Raw genomic sequence first — 10,178 nt, 5'->3', positions numbered from 1 at the left:
TGGATAATTATTTATAGAGAAGGAGGGAGAGAAATTGGTGAGGAAAAAGAGAAAAAGTGCAGACGCAGACAAGACCTATGGAGAGAAAGATAAGAGAATAGATTAAGTATATGTTTGGTAATGCGTTTTTTTTTAGCAAAATCACATCTGCAGTGGCATTTTGGTAGTTATTTGGGACCTTTGACGCAAAAGCTACACATAGTAGCTTCTCTAAAATCAAATCTGCGGCAAATCCAACGCTCCACCAAACATACGCTAAGTATGGTATGAACTATTTAGATTGTGTAGACATTTTTAATCTAATGGTCAAATTAAATGGTACATGAGTAAGGGATATAATTGATACCTCATTCTTGAATTCACCTTTACACTGTTATCCAATAGAAAATTAACAAAGTGTCTTGTCATTAAAAGAATTTTTAATTTAAAATATGATTTATTCTGATACAAGATTGTGATTGGTTGACAGTGTAAAATAATTTTACACTGTCAGTTTATAAATCTTTTTCTCTTTAATTAGTTTGATGTTGCAATAAGTATTTTTTTTTCAATTTGCAAGTTTGCAAGCCTTTTGTTTTGTTTGGAATTAAATCAAAATGCAATAAAATAGAGTGGGCGAAGGATTTTGCATTGAGAAGTTGAATATAAATGTAAAATATTTTGGGTCACAACATATATAATACTCCCTCTGTTTCAAATTATAAGTCATTTTTAAATTATAAGTCATTTTGTTAAAAAATGTGTTATAAATTATAAGTCATTTTATAATCCTAACAAAACATTAATGATATTTTTTCTTTTATCTCCGTTTTTTATTATAAGTCGTTTTGGATTTTTCACACATATCAAGAAAAATAATAATTATTGTATAAAAATGAGAAATTATAAAAGTTTTTACAAAATTATCTTTCATTAATTAAATGTAGAAGATAAATCTATATAATTAAAAGGACAAAGAATAATAAATATTTAAGGATATAATAAGAAACATATCAATAATTATTCATTGGAATTGTAAAATTGCTTGTATTTAAATATATTTTTTTCAAAAAGATTTATAATAAAAAACAAAGGGAGTAATATATTATCCACTGTTTATTTTTCTTTTTTTTCTATTCTCTTAATTTAGAATTTCATGTGTAATTAATGAAGGATAATATTGTAAAGTCAAAGTTAATTTATCTTTTCCATATAACACTAATTATGTTTCTTAATTTGTGTGATTAATATATAACAATTATTATTAGCATTATGATAAATACAAGTATAAATACAAATTAATTGAGTAAATATAAATTATTAATTTTTAAATATATACATATTCTATCATTTTATAAATCATTTTTAATAATATATAAAAATTACATATATAAATTATGTTTAATAATATTATATCTATTTACAAAAAATATAACATATATAAATTATGTTTAATAATATTATATCTATTTACAAAAAATATAACATATATAAATTATGTTTAATAATATTATATCTATTTACAAAAAATATAACATATCTAAATATTATAAATTTTAAAATATATAATTTCAATTTACTAAATTATATTCTTTTTTACTAAATTATATTTCGATTAAAAATATATATATTACCATGAACTAAACAAATTATCTCTATTAACCAAAATCTATTTTAATAAAAAACATAATATGTTTTATTAAAAAACATAAATATTTCTATTTACCATAAATTACTACATAACCTACAATTTATATCACAAAATTTTAATAAAAACACATACAATTTATCTATTATCACAAATATTACATAGTACATTAATATATCACAAAAATTCCAGAAAAAACATACAATTAATCACAAATATTACATACTACATAACCTAACAATATTCAATAATCTAATTAATATATCAAAATATTACAGAAAAATATAATATTTACCTATTAACACAAATATAACACAAAACTATACTTCAAAATATTATATTTAAAATTATAAAAATACCTCAATCTTCTAATCTCCTCCAATCTTCAAGTTCAACTCTTATAATATATATCTCCTCCAATCTTCAAAATCTTGAATAAAAAAAATTAAAATAAGTTAGAATTTTAATCAATACAAATTATAAATAAACAAAATATAAAATATAAATAAACTAAATAAGTTACCTTCAACAATGGTGTGAGAATGAAATTAATGAAAAGAGGAAGAGAATAAGAGAATAGCAATGGAGAAAATACAGAGAAGAGAGGAAGAATATGAGAAATGAGGAAGAGAGGAAGAATGAGAAGAGAGGAGGAGAAGGGGAAGCGTGCAGATCTACATTATATAAAAAACTTGCGACGTGAATGCCCAGCCGGAAGGTACTGAAGTAAATGCCACGTCGCAAGCTGCCAACGGTCCAGTTGGCAGCGGAATGGATTTCACGTCGCTAGTTTGTGACTCATCAGCCACGTCGCTAATTTCAACGGTAAGAAAATTTTGAAATTTGAATCTGTCTTCACCTGCCAAAGCCTGCGCAGGTCAGGTCAATGTCAGGATTAAATTGTTCCGACGTGAATACCACGTCACAACTGAAAAGTTCAAAATTTTTATTTCCCCCATTAGACTTTACATATTTCAAAGTTTACAAATTTTGTTTTATTACTTGCGACGTGTACTTCATTTCACAAGTTTTTTAAAAAAATATTTTTTTCTGATCCCCCATGTGAATACGTGATTGTTAATATTATTGATTAAAATAATATTCCGACGTGTTACTCACGTCAGAACAGGCCTTTTCTTCCCACGTGAATAACACGTCACAAATATATGACGCTAGGGAACCAATTTCTTGTAGTGAATATGGAGTAGGCAACATGGATAAGGGAAACTAAGTTCTATGAAATAAAACATGACAAAAAATGATAATCTTATTTGAGGATATATCATAAAATTTGCAACCATGGTAATTTGATGGATATCCTGAGAAGATACATGGAATGAAATAAGGTTTGACCTTATGTATTATAGTGATAGGGAACAACAGATAACATTACCAAAGACACTTAAAGGAGAGTAAAACGAGTCTTTTTTATCTAAAATTTGGATAAAAACCTTCAAACAACGTTCAAAAAATATTATTAATGGAACAAATCTTTTATTCTTATTTACCATTTTGTTGTGATGTATGAGTACATGATAATAGAAAAGAAATTCATGTAGAGGAAGACAAAGTTGCAAAGGAAACTGGAGATTTGACTTTATTGGAGGTACTTATAAGATATAAATATTTTTAACTCTTACATCTCATGATAGACATCTCCGTCTAAAAATTTCTTAAAAAAAAAAAATCAAATGGGTCAATTTTAACAAAAACTTTGTTACCTATAATAAATTTATGAAAAAAGTAATGTTTTTGATTAATTAGGGTCATGAAATACATTTCTTAATACTAATGGTGGATCAGAAAGGGGTGAGTTAGCACTATAAAAATATTTAATAGGAATAGATTGATCATATACAACAATTATATCATTATTTGTTCCCTATAAAAAATAAGATAAGATATCACCATTAGAGGATGTCATATGCGATATTGCTCTAGTGTCCTTTTTCCAAGATGGATCAGACTAACTCATACAAATGATGTGCAATGCCTCCACTATATCTTTAGGGCATGGCCCTCATTTTAGTTACCCGAGGAGGAGGATGGGGTTGTGATGTCGTCAATAGAGTTAGGAGTTTTTGCAACAAAAGACTCCGAGTGAAGACCCAAAATCATTGGAAACACGTTGAATCATTTTTGACACTTCCAGTTCCAATTGCAACCTCGTGGTTGTAAATGTAGGAAGTGGTTGTGATGGTGGATGCAAGTAATAATTCCAATATACGAGTGAGTGAGTATGAATATTATTTTCAAGACAAAACGTGTGTTAGTGACAAAGAGTGAACATTTTCTATTTGACCGGCAAGATTTTTGATTTCGAGGTGACATCAATAGGATTTGCACTAGTGCAAAAATGACAATACAATTTATAAATTTACACCCATTATACTAAAAACGGGTGTAAATAAGACACAAGATGGCAAATTTGTAAATAAAGTCTCATTTTTAGTATTGACAAGTAACTATAGACACCCTATTTTTAAAAAACGGGTGTAAATTAAAAAAATATTATAATTAAGTATTTATTTACTCCCTTTTTTTCCGATAACGGGCGTAAATAGAAAAAGTAAAATAAATTTAATTTTTATTTGTAAAATAGTATAAGTTAATATTTGTATTTCTCTTTCTGCTTTCATTGAACCCTAATTACCATTTTTATGCTCTTAACTTCACCGTGTCAACTTCAAATGTTTCAAACCCCAATTCCACATCCACCATGAATCATTCTTCACAACCCGAAACACCTCCACCCTCTGATTCCATCACCTCGTCACAACCCGAACCGCCACCACCGTCTGATTCCGCCGCCAATCCATCATTTCCCGAACCATCGCCACCGTCCTATTCGACCACACTATCCGAACCACAGTCTTCGTTGTTCCATTCCTCAAATTTTCTATCATGCTTTCGTAGTTTGAGAATTGAGATCCTAACTTCCACTCCGATTCTCTTCATCTTCGACTCGGAGCCACCAACCAACACTGAAACCATCATGTAACAAAAAACGACACCGTTTCGATCAATGGTTAAGGGTTTGCACAGCCAAAATCTCCCCGCTGATGTAGCACATGTCGTCGATCAGCTAGAGCGCCACTGCTTGGCTCCCGATGGATCTCTCATCTCCAAGCCTCTCTACAACAATCTACAACTCGTAATCCTCTCTCTAAACAATGCTCTCTATGTGTTTGTTGAATTTCCTCACACAATTGGAAAATGGGTGCTTCATTTTATCATTAAAAACTCGACCCATTTGGTGGGTACTGAAATTTGCTGTTTGATTTGCAGGCTAGAGAGGAAATGTGCAGGGAACGACTTCAATATCTCGAAGCCATGGTATGTGAATGTTATCTTTGTTATGAAGCCATGGTATTTTTCCAAACATAAATCATTTTAACTTCAACTCACTTTCAGACAGAATCAATGCACTCAATTAATTTTCTTCACTGCAGAACCAAACATACGATTAGGCTTTTAGTTTATTGCATTGCTTGCTTGTATTTAGTTGCATTTCTGGAAAATCTTCTTGTTGACTGTTTAAACTCACAGGATATTGCAGATTTTATTCACATTGGATGACGGGCTGGTCATAGAAACAGTTGTCATACCTTGTGATACCGGCAGGACTACCGTGTGTGTTTCCAGTCAAGTTGGATGTGCCATGAATTGTCAATTTTGCTATACCGGAAGGCAAGCCTAGTTTCTGTCTGTAATGATTAATTCAGTGGCTACTCCATCATCTTTACTTTTGCTGCAAATTTTTCATACAGTGTAATTTTGCAGAATGGGTCTTAAGAGACATCTTACTGCCGCAGAAATAGTTGAGCAGACCGTTTTTGCCAGACGCCTATTCACAAGTGAAGTTGGTTCCATCACCAATGTTGTGTTTATGGGCATGGGGGAACCTCTTCATAACATTGATAATGTCATTAAAGCTGCAGATATTATGGTGGATGATCAAGGGCTTCATTTCAGCCCTCGCAAGGTCACTGTTTCAACCAGTGGGCTTGTTCCGCAGCTCAGACGTTTCCTTCACGAATCCAACTGCGCGATAGCTGTTAGTTTGAATGCAACTACTGATGAGGTAAAAGTTATTATTTTATTGCTAAGATTAGTAATAAACAAAAGGATTGGCCACACTAAAATCTATTATTTCAGATAAGAAACTGAATCATGCCTATAAATCGAAAGTCTAAACTAGAATTGCTTCCTGAGACGCTTCGGGAGGAACTTTCCGTCAAACACAAATATAAGGTTCTATTTGAGTATGTGATGCTTGAAGGAATTAATGACAGGTTAGGAAAACTTCTTTCACTTTATTGATTGTGTTTAATAAATGATTTTACAGTTTTTCCGGCTTTAATTTCTATAATGCAGCAATGAAGATGCAAAGCGGCTTATCGAGCTGGTAAAGGGCATCCCTTGCAAGATCAATCTCATCTCATTCAATCCGCATAGTGGATCCTTCTTCAAACCAACTAAAGACGAAAGAATGATTGAATTCAGAAATATGCTAGCTGAGGCAGGATGCGTAGTTCTTTTAAGACCCAGTAGAGGTGATGATCAGATGGCTGCGTGTGGTCAGCTAGGCAATCCCGGCACCATTCAAGCTCCAATGCTCTGTGTACCTAAGCAATTCCAAGTGGCAGTTGGAAGTTAAACGTGATTCTTTGTATCGTTTCGCAGTTAATGAATTCGGTAGGGTAGTCGTGACATTATACTGAAAACGGGCAGCATGTTGAAAATACTGGAGCTGAGAGGTAAACAAGGATATATGTTTGTTTCCATATTGCATCTCTCCACTTTACAGTTAGATGATTTATTTTATAAATTTCAAGGATTCAAATTCATGAAATTGGTGGTTTTTTACATGATATTACCAGAAAGGAGAGATATCGAAGTCGTTCCCTGCACATTTCCTCTCTAGCCTGCAAATCAAACAACTGTTTGTTCTTCATGTTATGAAGCCAATGCTTGGTTCCAAGTTTGTTGATGCTGGCGTATGTATCCGTTTTCAATTTACCTTGTTTTAGTTTACTATCTTTGTTATTTATAATCATTCTTGAATTGTTCGGTCATCAATGCATAATCTCTTACTTTGTGTTTTTATCTGATTGCCGCCTACCCTTTTAATTTCTTGATAGATGCATGTCCAAGTCTCGAGAGGATTTTGAAAAAGGAACCACACACTTTACAAGTTCCCGGATCTCAATGTGGTGGAGAAGTGAGACAGCATTTTCTTAGTTAATTTTAAATAGTTGAAAGTATGGAGCCTCTTGCTGAGAAAGCCCTTCAAATAGTTGAAAAAGGAGAGTTGAAAATAATTTCGGAAAGGTTTGAGAAGGTTTGTCCTCTCCTATACTTTTCCAATTCCCACTTCTTCTCTTTAGCTTTCTCTGCCATGTTTTCATTGTGATGTGACAAATCTAAAACTAGAAAAGGAATTATAGGTTATGGATTTGATACAAACTACCCAACCATGCCTGTCGGGGATTTATTTTCTTGACAATCTTTTTTGTTTTTATTTCTCCCACTTCTCTCTATACTTTCCACTTGCCCGCTGATAGGTTAGGTTTTGCTACTACCATAAACTAGGGTTTTACTCAAAGAGATGAAGATGAAATTTAAGAAAGTAAAAACATATTTTAATTCAGCATGCTGAGAATAGAGGCAGCAACACCTTAAATACAAAGTCTAGAATATGGGCCTTAGATAACAATCCGGCTGAGCCCATTTGGAGGAATTAAAAACAAAGTTCTAACTTAGAAATTAAAATTTAATTCATAATGTAATCCTGCTGCCATGTGGGCTTCTTCATAATTCTTTTGGGCCTATCACCCGCCTTTATCACTGATGGTCCTACTTAACACTTATTATTATTCTACTTCCTTGCACATATCCTTTCCAGTTTAATTCCTTTTATTAGGACAGATGGTGTAGCTCTATCATAGGAAAGTAGTTATAAGGATTAGAAATATATGTAAATTCTTATTTTAGATTTATGCTTCAGAAAATAATATTCAGTAAAATTACTTTTCTAGCATTATTTTATTGATGGTAGGGACACCGGATACCTGTTTGGTACGTTGTTGGAAAAGACAAAGAAGAGGGTTTTATAGTTGCTAGGAATGCTGATGAAGCACTGGGAAAAGCTCACAAGAAATATGGAAAGGAAGTTGAAATATTTCAGGATCTGGATGTTCTTGACACTTGGTTTTCAAGGTATTTTATATTAGATATATCTCTTTATTTGAAATGTAATATATGAGCACAGCATCTTGTAAAATAGTAGAAATGAAAATGATGTCATAAGACTAAATAGTATGCTTTAATGTACATTTTTTCTAGCTGATGCTGGTCCTTTACTATTTTTGCAAGAAAGGGCACTCAGCAGATAGTTTTGGCATACATTAAGCAGTATATATAGTGTGTACGTATGGATTGAATGTAAAACATGAAATAGTAAATATATATATATATATATATATATATATATACTACTAAAACTGTTGTGTCTTATGCTAGCTACATTAGCGCACTTGTTTTTTTTTAGGATGAGTTATGTTAATATAATATACATATATATAAATTCATAATTTTTTTAGATAATCTTGGGTTATCGTAGTAACGTTTGATAAAGAAATTACTTAAACAAGTAGTAACGTTTGATAAAGAAATTACTTAAACAAGTGATTGAACTTGAGTCCTTTTGATTGATTAGATTTTAAACAAGTACATTAAGAAGTCAAGTGTACAAATTAAGTTAAACTTTCATTGTGTACTACTGTACTTCATCTATATTAGTGACAGCTGAGTATTTTAAGTTCAAGCAAATATATATAGCCGGTTTATGTATAATACATGCAGTTTTCCCAAAATGAAAACAAAACTAATGGCTTAATTAAAATTAAATTGAAAGGATACAAAAGTAAAATTGGTGATAAAACAAGGTGAAGAACACTCTTTGTAACTAGAATAGTGACAACAAAACTACTAGTGAGATTTGCATCCTCTTCTACAAAATGATGACAGTAATATACCATGGTACAGGCTCCGCAGGTGGCTTCCCATGCTTCAATTGATTTCAGTTTTCGGTATTAGGCTTATGCACAGGCATCACTGCTTTTTGGAAGGGCTCCATCTAAGTATCTTAATATTAAAACATTTTTTTTGAAGTTTTTTTAGAATTTTTTTTTTATGCTTTATTGGATGAAACATTCTCCATCTAAATTTCTCTATGTGCTTGGTGATTTTCCAGGCTCATGTATTCTCTGCAGGAACTGCACTGCAGGATATGCAACTTTTCTAGCAAACTATCACGTATAGTCTTGTAAGGATATGAAATTTTTCTGTGCTATTCAACTTCTCCTGATATCATGCTTTCTAACCTTGTTCTAGATTCATGTTTTTGTATCTTCTCATGATTCTCATTTTATTCTTTTATTTTATATACTAGTGTAGCAAAATTTTCAACTCATGGACATGCGTTTATATAAAAATAAAACTCAATATTTATTTTTATTTTAAAATAAAATCAAGTTTGAAAAAAAAAAGAAGACAATTGTATGTAAGACTTTACAACCATATCTAGTGTGAATATTTTTAATTAAGTTCATACTTAAAGGGTGGGCTTCTAATTCCAATGAGATTCAATATTTTTAATAATTTCTTGTGTCTTTTTTTTTTGCATACAGAAAACAATTGCTTCTCCAGGGCGTGGTATTTTAGCCATGGATGAATCAAATGCTACATGTGAAAAGCGGTTGGATTCAATTGGACTAGAGAACACCGAAGCTAACCGTCAAGCATGGCGTAAAATTATATATGAAGAAAGTGTTATGATTTAGTTAAAATATAATTTTTATGTGTATGATTTTATAATACTTAAAATATTATGACTGTACATGATTTTGTATATTTTTTGGTTAATATCAAAAATATTTTGACTTAGTTAAAATATGATTTTTATGTGTATGATTTTTATAGTATTTGCAATATTATGACTGAAAATGAAATATATCTAAATGATGTATATAAAATAGGATGTAAATAGATATAATTGTTCATTCGTAAATGGCGTATTTACACCCGATTTTTATTAAAATAGGGTGTAATTAAGAACATATTTACACCCGATTTTTATTAAAATAGGGTGTAATTAAAACGTAATTACGCTTAATTATACCCGATTTTTATTAAAATAGGGTGTAATTAAAACGTAATTACGCTTAATTACACCTGATTTTTATTAAAATAGGGTGTAAATAAAACGTAATTACGTCCAATTACACCCAATTTTTATTAAAACAGGGTGTAATTAAATCGTAATTACGCCCAATTACACCGATTTTTATTGAAACAGGGTGTAATTAAAAACGTCATTACGCCCAATTACACCCGATTTTTATTAAAACAGGGTGTAATTAAAAATGTAATTACGCCCAATTACACCCGATTTTTGTTAAAAATAACGGGTGTAAACTCGTTAGACATTTCTCACCCTATGGATATACACCCGATTTTTATTAAAAATAAAGGGTGTAAATTTAAA

The 10,178-nt window shown here is 31.0% G+C and overlaps 1 pseudogene; it reads left to right on the top strand.

Moving 5' to 3' along the window:
• Positions 1–4,286: 4,286 nt before the first annotated feature.
• On the top strand, positions 4,287–8,957 carry LOC131621320 (uncharacterized; annotated as a pseudogene).
• Positions 8,958–10,178: the final 1,221 nt, after the last annotated feature.

Source organism: Vicia villosa, unplaced genomic scaffold (genome assembly GCF_029867415.1).
Source record: "Vicia villosa cultivar HV-30 ecotype Madison, WI unplaced genomic scaffold, Vvil1.0 ctg.000004F_1_1_1, whole genome shotgun sequence".
Taxonomy (NCBI): domain Eukaryota; kingdom Viridiplantae; phylum Streptophyta; class Magnoliopsida; order Fabales; family Fabaceae; genus Vicia; species Vicia villosa.
The sequence above is the reverse complement of the archived record's forward strand: the minus strand, read 5'-3'. Positions and strand labels throughout refer to the sequence as shown.